The sequence below is a fragment of the Somniosus microcephalus genome, chromosome 17, assembly GCF_052327205.1.
Source record: "Somniosus microcephalus isolate GS21.2 chromosome 17, FLI_Smic_1.0, whole genome shotgun sequence".
Lineage (NCBI taxonomy): Eukaryota > Metazoa > Chordata > Chondrichthyes > Squaliformes > Somniosidae > Somniosus > Somniosus microcephalus.
In genome coordinates, this window is record NC_141003.1 from 38648133 (window position 1) to 38660141 (window position 12009).

General features: G+C 45.7%; 1 protein-coding gene across 1 annotated transcript in view; it reads right to left on the reverse strand.

Moving 5' to 3' along the window:
• LOC147105657 (ankyrin repeat and sterile alpha motif domain-containing protein 1B-like) overlaps nt 1–12009 on the reverse strand; it is a 132027-nt gene that overhangs the window by 113898 nt on the left and 6120 nt on the right. The window contains exon 2 of the transcript XR_015081546.1: nt 8681–8846. The gene's annotated coding sequence lies outside the window, so the exon portion shown is untranslated. The remainder of the gene's footprint in view (nt 1–8680; nt 8847–12009) is intronic.

A 12009-nucleotide genomic window follows, 5' to 3' on the forward strand; every position in this document is an offset into this window, starting at 1 on the left:
AGATTTCCAACTACATTTATGGTTTGCTGTTTGACCTTATAGCTAACTACTTATAGCAAAGGATTAATCTGCTTTTTTTATATTTACAAAAATGAGTTTCGTACACCTGATTTTATCTCCCGGAGGAAGCGGCTGGCAATCTAGCAGCTCAATTAATCCAGGCACTAGATGATAATTTCACTCGGTGACTCATGCACTAAATTTTCCAATGTCCCAGTGTGAAACTGCTTGACCTCCAATAATTCCCTCATTCTCGTGTCACAACAAGGATCAGGATCTCATTGTTGGGGTGGGGGGGGGGTGAATAACTTATTTGTAATTCCACAGATTGTACTGACCATGTTACTCTTTCAATAAGATATGAAATACTTTGCAAGTAAATATGTAACAATTTATTCAGTCTTGCCGCAGGGTGTACTTATGTAACAAATCAAAATAATGCAGTAGTTGTAATTGAATGCTGGCATTTGACACGGCTCGATTTTAATCTTTTATAGCACAAATTTGATGAACAGCGTTTATTAAGCTACAAGCTTTAAAGTACACGTGTACTTGGCAATTTTCAAAATGTAAATGTTTTTTTACAAACTTTACACAGCATGTGCAATAATAGCTTTTTGTGAATTTGTATGACCAACCATCTTCAGCTGCTTCATCAATGACTTTCCCTCCATCATAAGGTCAGAAGTGGGGATGTTTGCTGATGATTGCACAGTGTTCAGTGCCATTCGCAACTCCTCAGAGAATAGAAACATAGAAGAAAGGAGCAGGAGTAGGCCATTCGGCCCCTCGAGCCTGCTCCGCCATTCAATGCGATCATGGCTGATCATCCAAATTCAGTACCCTGTTCCTGCTTTCTCCCCATATCCCTTGATCCCCTTAGCCTTAAGAAATATATCTAACTCCTTCTTGAATATATTTAATGATTGGCCTCAACTGTCTTCTGTGGTAGAGAATTCCACAGGTTCACCACTCTCTGGGTGAAGAAATTCCTCCTCATTTCAGTCCTAAATGGCTTACCCCTTATCCTTAGACTATGACCCCTGGTTCTGGACTCCCCGGCCATCAGAAACATCCTTCCTGCATCTAGTCTGTCCAGACCTGACAGAATTTTATAGGTTTCGATGAGATCCCCTCTCAATCTTCTAGACTCCAGTGAGTATAAGCCCAATCGACACAATCTCTCCTCATACGTCATTTTAAACATTTAAACATTCATGTATTACTGAAACACATCACCTTGCTCAACGTATTAATGCTTTGCCCTTATTTAAAAAACCTGTCTGATTAAAAATAAATAACACAAGTTAACATAAAACTCGAGTTAAAATGAGAAAACAAATGTTTGGTGATGGAAATGTGTGGGGTCTACACTTAATTCTGCAAAAGGATATTAATAATAGGCTGAATTGTGTAACACTAGACTTTTTTGATGGTTGAATACACATTGGGGTAGAAATTGAATCTGGTTGCATCCGTTTTACAGGCGTGAAATGGGCACAATGAAGATCAATTATAGGGACCAACATCCCAAGCCCAAAGGACACCCGAAAGACGTCTAACCTGATATTAGCTCAAGCCATTTTTCAGGTGTCAGGCCCCTTATTCATGTAAATGGAGACCTAAAGCTTGATTTGGGTCTCCTTTGCTAAACTGGATATCACAGAGCAGTAACAGTAGTCAGGCCTGTTCTGTTTTGGATTCTTAAGCAGTCGATGGGCATAAATTTTAATAATTAAATTTTTTTAGGTAATAGGTGAAACAATTTACACAATTAAGAGGACATATTTGAAAAGCTTTATTGCAGCAAAGTTTATTTGACTTATTTTTAAAAAGCAGGCAGGGTGTCTGTGAATGTGAAAAAAGGACAGTGTTCTGATTAGACATGCATCGTAATTTTTTAATTGTACTCTATAAACTTCAGAAAGTATATAAAATTGAGAGAGTGAAAAAGAAAGCGAGAGCAAGTGTGTCTTTCTTTATGTTAGTGCTTGCAAAGAAAAACAACAGAGGTGAAGGTGGGGTGGAGGGTGGCAAGAGGTGAAAGGGGAGAGTCAAGAAGGAAGAGGTAAAAGGGTAAGGGGAGGGTGAAGGAGAGAGGGGAGAAGGAAAATAGACAGGGGCAGGAGAGAGGAAGGAAAGGTGAGAGGGTAGGGGTGACAGGAAAAAGGGGAAAGGAGAGGGGAGAGGACCGCTGGCTTCTTGCCACCCATCCAAGGTGGAGAAAGTAGGAGTTTGGAGGGAGAGAGTAGGAGTGCAGGGAGTGGATGAAGGGTGAAGTGAATCACAATAGAGGAAGGGGGAAGAGGATGGGACAGGGGTTGAGGAAAGGAAAGAGGTGGGTGTAGTGTTGGAAGTGAAAACGTGGCAGGAAGCAGAGGAGGAACTGGGAAGGTGAAGGGGCAGGATAAATGATGGGAGTGAGAGGGTGGGGGAAGCACAAGTGATTTGAGGAGTGGATGGGAAAGGAGATACTGAGGGCCACAATCCCCCACCACCCGCTCCCCCCAAATGCAGTCTGCAGTTGTTGGTGGATCCTTTCCCTCCAAAAACATGTGACATGCCACCCATCAACTCTTTAAAAAAAAGAAAAAGACAGCGAGGCAAAAGGACAGAGAGTGAAACAATAAGAGTTAGAAAGAGGGAAGCTGAAGAGAGGCAGAAGAGGAACAACAGGAAAAAAAACAACACAAAGACATGAAACAGATAGACCATATCATATTACAAAAGCAAAATACTGTGGATGCTGGAAATCTGACGAAGGCTCAGTGACCTGAAACGTTAACTCTGTTTCTCTCTCTACAGGTGCTGCCTGACCTGCTGAGTATTTCTGACCATATCATATTCTCTGAATGCTGTGTGAAACGTCATGGGAAATAAATATGTACATATATCAATTTATTTTATTTTGTATCAAATATGCCTGTCATTTTAGCACAAAATGAAATTTATTGAAATTGACTAGTTCATTTCACTTAAAATCCTATTGGGCTGATACTATGATGTCATGTGCCTAAAGCACCTCAGCACTTTGCACTGGAAGATCGAAGGCCTACTACATACTGGGAGCCATGCACAAACTGTGCACTAGGATTAAGGCCCAATTTGAATGCTAATTAAGGACTCCCCCCTTCCCATGATACGGCGAAAATGGTCAGCAACTGTTTGGAACAGGTGCTTCAGCGGCGACCTTTGCCTCCTGCGTGGTCCTATCCTATCAATAGAGCCATATTTTGTTCCAACACCATGCCTCTCTGATCTCCAAAGGCCAATCGATCAAAGCGGGCCGCCGTGCCTCAGACGGATTTTCAGTTGGAAAAGGTGTGTCACTTTGAAGTCAAGCAACGATAACTGGATGCAGGGAGGATGTTTTCCCCTGGCTGGGGGCTCTAGAACGAGGGGTCACAGTCTCAGGATAAGGGGTAGGACATTTAGGACTGAGATGAGGAGAAATTTCTTCACTCAGAGGGTGGTGAACCTGTGGAATTTTCTACCACAGAAGGCTGTGGAGGCCAAGTCACTGAATATATTTAAGAAGGAGATTTTGTTGTGTATTTTGAATCGGATTTAGAATTGTCCCACATGGGATACCGTAGTGGTGATTTGCAATGCACTATGAGAAATGTAGTGCATTGAGTGAAGAAGCACATTGTAAATAAAATGGCCGTTAACTAAACTCTCCACCCCAGAGTCCTCCTTAATTTTTATATAGGTAAGGGTATAAAAGCCCCTGAGACACAACAAAACTGGCGACGAGGACGACGGACTTGCGCATCACTTTGCACTGGAATCGGCGATGTTTAAAGTAAGAAGTTCCTGTCTTTTCTTAATGGCGCGCCTGCAGGTTAGTGCTGATGCAACAGCCTCGTAAAGGTGGCGGTTCGTGTATTACACAAATAAGAAGGGGGAGAGTAACGATACAGTGAAACGAAGTGGAGGAAAAGGACTGTAAAAATTTAAAAAAATAAAACAAAATGGCTATGCTAACCGGAGCGTTTGGACCATTTGATGAAACGGCGGAGCAATGGAGTGCTTATACAGAGCATTTCGGATTTTTCGTGACTGCAAATGGCATTAAAGATGACGTGAAAGTGGCGACGTTCCTCAGTGTGATCGGAGCAAAAACATTTGGCTTGTTACGGAGTTTGATGCACCTGGATAAGCCCGGCGCTAAGACATATGATCAGATTGTGGAAGTTTTGGAAACACATTTCGCACCCAAGCCGCTGCTGATTGCCGAGAGGTTCAGGTTTCACAAACGAAACCAAGGGGAGGGTGAGTCCATAGACGAATATGTTGCAGTGCTAAAGAAGCTAACTGAGCATTGTGAGTTTGGTGAAACTCTAAATGACACTGTCCGTGATAGGTTTGTGTGTGGATTAAGATGTGAAGCAACACAGAAGCGCTTGCTCACGACTGACAAACTGACGCTTAAATCAGCAGAGGAGTTCGCTGTGTCTATGGAGTTAGCAGCTAAAGATGCACAGCTGTTGGGGGCTGCAACAAGAGTGCACAGGGTAGCAGCTACACCGGATAAGCATGCAAGGGGCGCCAGAGTGTGTTACAGATGTGGAAGGTCAGGTCATCAGCCATCTGACTGCTGGTGTAAAGATCTGACCTGTCGGAAATGTGAAAAGGACACATTGAACGTGTGTGCAAAGGGCAAAGCAAACCATCCTACACAGAGAGACACAAAAACAAACAAGGAAACACATCCAACTGGCGTTCTAAAAAGAAAAACCTACACATGGTGAAACAAGAACAGGAAGACAGTGACACAGACTCTGATGGGGAGCTGAATCTCCATGTGTTAACGGTGAATGGAGGTTCATCAGGCTGTGGAGTCACTCCACCACTAGAGGGAATACCGGTCAAAATGGAGCTGGATATGGGGGCCGCTGTCTCCTTGATTTCAGAGAAGCTATTCAAAGAAAAACTGAACCACCTATCACTGATGCCGGCCAAGCTCATCTTAAAGACCTACACTGGGGAAACAGTCCCAATGCTGGGTAAGACGGAGGTCAAGGTGGAGCTTAATGGACAAACCGTGATGCTGCCAGTTTACGTGGTCAAGGGTGACTATCCATTCCTGATGGGCAGGCCATGGTTGGAGAAAATTCATCTGGATTGGAAAAAAGTGAATGCGGTGTCAGTCGAAGAGGCGGGGCTAGCGGCAGTGTTGACAAAGCATGCGGCTGTCTTTGACGGAGAATTGGGGAGTATGAAGGGGATTACGGTCAAACTCAAAGTGAAGCCTGACAGCCAGCCACGATTCCTGAAGGCCAGGAACGTTCCCTACACCCTCAGACCAAAGGTGGAGGCTGACCTGGAGTGTCTGGTCAAGATAGGGGTCCTGGTGCCGGTTTCGCACAGTGAGTGGGCCACGCCCGTGGTACCAGTGATGAAGAGTGACGGCGCGGTTCGCTTATGTGGAGATTTCAAAGTAACAGTGAATCCTGTGCTCTCAGCTGAACAGTACCCCCTCCCCATCATTGAAGATCTTTTCGCGGGTCTAGCAGGCGGTCAGAAGTTTAGCAAGATTGATCTATGCCAAGCCTACTTGCAGATGCATGTGGAAGAGGACTCACAGAAGTACCTCACCATCACCACCCACAAGGGCCTCTACAGGTACTGCCGCCTACCCTTTGGTATAACGTCAGCACCAGCATTGTTTCAGCGGGCTATGGACCAGATCTTAAGCGGCATTCCAGGGGTACAATGTTATCTTAACGATATCCTGGTCACAGGAAAGGACGACAAGGAGCATCTGCAGAACCTGACGAAGACACTGGGAAGCCTTGACGAATATGGCTTGCGCGTTCGCAAGGACAAATGCGAATTTTTCAAGCCATCAGTGGAGTACCTAGGCCATGTCATTGACGCGGACGGCCTACACACAGCACCATCGAAAGTGAAAGCCATTGCCGACGCTCCTGCACCTACGAATGTCGGCCAGATGCGGTCATTCTTAGGTCTCCTGAACTATTACGGAATGTTTATTCCACAGCTGGCATCACTGTTGAAGCCATTATATGAGTTGCTGTGTCAGGGCAAGGCCTGGACAAAGGAGTGCGAAGCTGCATTCAAGAAAGCCAAAGCAGCTTTGACTGACCCCAGAGTGTTGACGCACTTTGACCCGTCGTTGCAGATTCAGCTGGCCTGTGACGCATCGCCTTATGGCGTCGGCGCGGTCGTGTCCCACATCTTTCCCTCAGACGAAGAGAAGCCGATTGCATTCGCGTCAAGGTCCCTGAGCAAGGCGGAGGTGAAATACCCGCAGATCGAAAAAGAGGCTTTGGGCATCATCTTTGGAATCAAAAAGTTCCATCACTACTTGTTCGGAAGGAAATTCACCTTGCTGACGGATCATCGTCCTCTGACATCGATCTTTGGTCCACACACGGGAATACCCTCCCTGGCAGCGTGCACGATGCAGCGCTGGGCGCTGATGTTGAGCGCTCACAATTACAACATCAAATACCGGAGGTCAGCAGCACATGGCAATGCGGACGGATTGTCAAGACTTCCGCTGCCTGTGCCCTCTGAAGGCTGTGAGCAGAAGATTTTCTACTTTGACATGGTGAGCAATGCCCCTGTCACGGCCCGGCAGGTCAAGAAAGAGACCAGAGTGGACCCTACGCTATCCAAGGTGCTGGATCGGGTGATGCGAGGAGACGGATCACGGGTGTCAGACGCACCACCTGAGCTCCAACCTTACCTGTCAAGAGGGAAGGAGTTGTCTGTCACGTCAGGATGCCTCCTTTGGGGCATGCGAGTGATCATACCACCAAAGATGCGGAAACATGTCCTCAACGAGCTGCACTCAGGACATTGTGGTATTGTCCGGATGAAGGAGCTGACACAAAGCTACTTCTGGTGGCCCGATCTGGATCATGAAATTGAAGTTGAAGCAAAATCATGCCCATCATGCGAGACAACCAGGAATACGCCAAGAGCAGCGTCGCTGCATCCATGGGAATGGCCGGCGACACCGTGGCAACGGATCCATCTGGACTTCGCAGGACCAGTGGAAGGAGCGATGTTCCTGGTCGCGGTGGACTCCCATTCCAAATGGCCAGAGGTTGCAGTAATGTCCACTACCACTACGGAGAAAACCATCGAGACTCAGAGATGTTCGGGCGATTTGGTCTGCCGGAGCAGATCGTAACCGACAATGGAACACAGTTCACATCCCAGGAGATGGAGGAGTTCCTCAAGAGCAATGGAATCCAGCACACGTTCTCCGCACCTTATCATCCATCCATGTATGGATTGGTGGAGGGATTTGTTAGAACGCTGAAACGCGCGTTGAAAGCGGCAAGAAGTGATGCTCCTCTAAAGCAGCGCCTTAATGCTTTCTTGCTGAAATACTGAAACACACCTCATGCTACGACTGGAGCATCTCCTGCTTACCTAATCATGGGAAGGCAGCTACGGACACGCCTTGACCTGCTGAGGCCAACGTCCACAGAAGCAGTGGTGCACGCCAATCAGCAGGATCAAGTCAGCAGACGAGCTCAGAGGTCCAAAGAACGACACTTTGTGGTGGGGGGCAAAGTCCTCGCACGTAACTACACCACCCCGGAGTGGTGGGTCCCGGCTACGGTCATTCAAAAGACGGGCCCCATTTCATATCGAGTCCACACCGGAAACGACCGAACATGGAGACGGGATGTAGACCAGTTACTGCCAAGACAGTCGCCACAGGTAACCCAAGAAACAGAGGATCAAGGACCTGCTGGGGGCTCCAGCAGGGACTGGTCGTCCAACCCTGAGACGGTGGCACCATCCACTCTTGTGCCATCGAGGGAGGAAGCCACGCCTGCAGGGTCACGGGAGAGCCAGCCAGAGCCTGCTCCTGAGACTAGGCGTTACCCCCAAAGAGAAAGGCAGCCTCCAGAGCGCCTTAGTTAGTTAGTGCTAACTTGTGTGCATGGGGCAGAATAATCCCCAGGGTTAGCGGAATGTAGAGGCAGTCTACCCTCTCTTCCAAAGTTATAGTCATTTTCAGTTATTCTGTTTTGTGGTCATTCTATTTTAAGGGGGAGGAAATATGTTGTGTATTTTGAATGTGTATTAGAATTGTCCCACATGGGATGCCGTAGTGGTGATTTGCAATGCACTATGGGAAATGTAGTGCATTGAGTGAAGAAGCACATTGTAAATAAAATGGCCGTTAAGAAGGACTCCGGGGGGGAGAGTTTAGTTAATTGTTATTTAGGTAAGGGTATAAAAAACCCTTGAGACACAACAGATTTCTAGACACAAAATGCGTCAAGGGGTATGGGGAGAGAGCAGGAATATGGTATTGAGAGAGGATCAGCCATGATCACATTGAATGGTGGAACAGGCTCGAAGGGCCAAATGGCCTACTCCTGCTCCTATTTTTCTATGTTTCTATCTGCTGTCATCTGACATTCTGACCATATTGGTGCTCCAACCCATCATGCACCAAGTGCCAGAAATCTCTCAAAAATATTTAAATGAGCTAACCTTGTATTATCAAGTCAGATCAGCTCAGTGGGGTGCAGGTGCGTGCAGTGCCTGAGGAGCTGATGTCCGAGCGGTGTTTCACCAGTACCACCTCATTCCCCCCTATATTTATCTCAGCTAACTTTGAACCCAAGTCCAGGAGTTGAAAGCAAAATACAAAAACCCAATGGCTCCCAAGTTCCAATACCTGTTATTCCTGAAGACACCCTGGATATTTCCAATGAACGGGGTTTCTTGGTGACTGCTGTAGCCAAGAATTCATAAGGATTGTCCTCCTCTTCTAGAGGGAAACTGTCCAATGACGGAGACAACCTTATGTCCAGAGTCTGGTCGTCTTTCTTTGTTTCTGATTCCTGCAAAATATCACAAAAGGAGGTTTAAATATTTTTATCTGATTATGTTATACTGTCACAAATAAGCATTCAAAGTAGTTTTCTTCACTCTGACAAAATAAATGTTTTGTTATCTGTGGTATATGTCATGAATCTCATCATTCATGAAGAAATAACTCATGAAGTAACACTGGGCGGCCAGCTGGTGGCGCCATCCAAGGAGTATAAATACTCGGGCGTGGGCCCAGCTTGCTCAGGATGTTTCTGTAACCAGGAACTAGTGATGTAACTAGAAATCTCATGGTTTTGAAACAGTTGATTAAAGCCTTGTTTTATACTCAAACCAAGCATTCAGTAGTCTTTTTACATCAGTATACATATGCAATATTTCAAAAAATACATAATGGCCCTGACATTGCGGTTGGAGGCTTCCAGTGGGCAAATGCCTCTGATCCACAAGAAAAGTTCACACCTGCCTGGTGCCTCTGTATCCTTGGACTTTTGCAGTCCTGCAGGAGTACGCCTCCGTAGAGGCCCACGTATCCCAGGGGTGCAGGCGGTTCGCAAGCGTCCCTGGGATCACGTGGGCCGGCCCAACCAATCAAAAAAGGGGGATTCCCATTATGCCTATGGCATTCCATTTACGTTACGGAATCCCCATAAACATATAAGGAATGACATAAAAAACACACTTCCACACAACCTAAATAAAAATAAATCACTACAGGTTTAAAATTAATAAAAATACAATTTAAAACAAAAATGTAATTTTTGAAAAATAAATGTAAACATTTTTAAAAGGGCCAAATATAATCTCAACTAATTTTTAAAGATTTTTAAATGTTTAAATGATTTTTTTTAAATTTTACTATTTATTTTCACCCTTTCTCTGGTAAAAGAAGACCCCTAAGCCTGCTTTTACCAGGCGTAAGGGTTTCACGGGCATTCGCTGGGCGGTAATCGCCGCCAGCGAATGTCCATTTCCTGCACATGCGGATGATCTGTCGAGCTGAAACTTGACAGATTGCAAGTAGCCTGTTTTCGTGCATGTGGAAACCCGGAACTTGTGGGGCACTTATGGTCGCGTATGCAGTCATAGGCCCTGTAAAATCCAGGCCTGTAAGTCAGATTTATTTCTTGTTTATTTACAGAACGCAATTTTTGTGTTGCATTTATTGGTGCTGTATCTTTGATGTGCTATATAGACCATTGCCATAAAACAGAATAACACAGTACTATTTGGCAAAGATAACCAATTTCATATGTCCACAAAGTTTTAGACAAATTAATAAGTTCTACAATACCAAACAAATCCTATTCTGGGCTGCATCACTAACTTTACAAATATTTCACATGAGGCCCATCCATTACCTTTCAACATGGGCTTGATTACTGACTGATCCAATAAGTGGAATTATATTACACCTGCTCCAGTCTACAAAGGAATGTGGCAAAATCACAGATAGTTGGTAATCTATAGCCATTAGCAATTAATAATTTATTTTTAACCTTTCCCCTTATGTTGTGAAATCTGTCTTTTCTATAGCTGTTACATCCTTCTTTAATAATAGTACAACTACTCTACCTCTCTTCATAGGTCTATTCTTGAAAAACATTTTATATCCTCTCCGCTCCAACTATTGGCTATTCTCAGCCTCAACAGACATTGGCAGGCCATGAAACTGGACAAAACATCACTGTTTTTAAAATGTTTAACTTATGCAGCTGTTACAAAGCTATGTACAGACACGGGAGGGAATTCAGCTCATCCTTCCACAGCATCCACTGCCTCTTGAATTATTTCAAAGTTTGTGCCTCCATCATCCTACCTAGAAGGTCATTCCAATATTAATCACTTTTTGCTTGAAGAAGTGTTGCCTGACATTAGTCTTGAGCTTATCTTTTACCAGTTTGTACTGATGTCCCCTTGTTCTACAATTCTGGTTTAACTTGAAAAAAGTGATGAGGATGAACCTTTCCTATCCTATTTATCTTAAACTAGCTGGAGTGCCCAGCGGTGCCGGTGCAAAGTCTGCCCCTGTGCCTTGTTGATTGACATTGCGGGGAAGGAGAGAGAGATGTAAGGAGAGAGAGATAGAGAGGGAAGGAGAGAGAGATAGAGAGAGAGAGAGGGAAGGAGAGAGAGAGGGAAGGAGAGAGAGAGAGAAGCAGAGAGTGAGGGAAAGAGAGGAAGAGGCCCAGCCCAAGTCACCCCAGCTGAGCTCGCGCTGCGTCCCGCCGCCCCGGAGACCCCGTGGGCGGCATAGCACCTGAGGCCCGGCCCGAGTCACCCGAGATGAGCTGCCGCTCCGAACCGCCGCCCAACGTGAACAACAAACACCCTCCTCACCTGTAAATCTGTCCTACACAGGCTACTCCGAAAGCGGCCACGATGCCCCGGGGGAGAGGCCAGGGTGACAGGAGAGAGGGGAGAAAGCGGAGGAGGAGGAGGAGGGTGAGGGTGCGACTGGGGCCCATGGTCAGACAGAGGCAGAGTTAGCAACACGCCCAAACTAACAATGGCCGCACTAACGGCAGGTTGAAGGATTAGGCCCCGCCCACACACGCCATGAAACGCCCCCTGTGACGCAGCGCGCTCCCCCTGTAGGATTGGTCAACCTTCACGTCACTCAATGCTAATGAGCGGATTCCCCCGTATGATTGGCCAACCGCTAATCAGCGGATTTTGTCCGTCTTTTGAACGTTTTTTAAAAGTAAATACGCCTATGACACTCCCCTAATCATAACCTTTCTTTTGATATAACATATGTGTAGGTACGCTCTATAACTTGTTGAGTGAAGCCCGGACATACACACAGACAGGCACACAGACACCACGATCCTTTTTTATATATAGAGATAGATACCTTTACAAGGTCCTATCTTCTTTCACGGCTGAAGAGTTCAGGTCTTCAGAACCTTTCCTCATAACTCAGTCCTCTGACACTAGGGTTGGGACTTGTGGCCCCTCTCTGCATTTATTTCTATAATTTAGATGTTTCTGTTGTGCCTCAGTGAGTGACCAGAACTGAAAACAGTAATCAAGGTGCAGCTTGATCAGTGCACTATATAACTGCAACATGAATATGTCAAACTGCAGCTCTATTGACTTGGCAATAAAGGCCAGCATTCTTTTTGCTTTGTTATTTGTTGCTCTGCAATGACTGGACAAAGGCCAGTGATG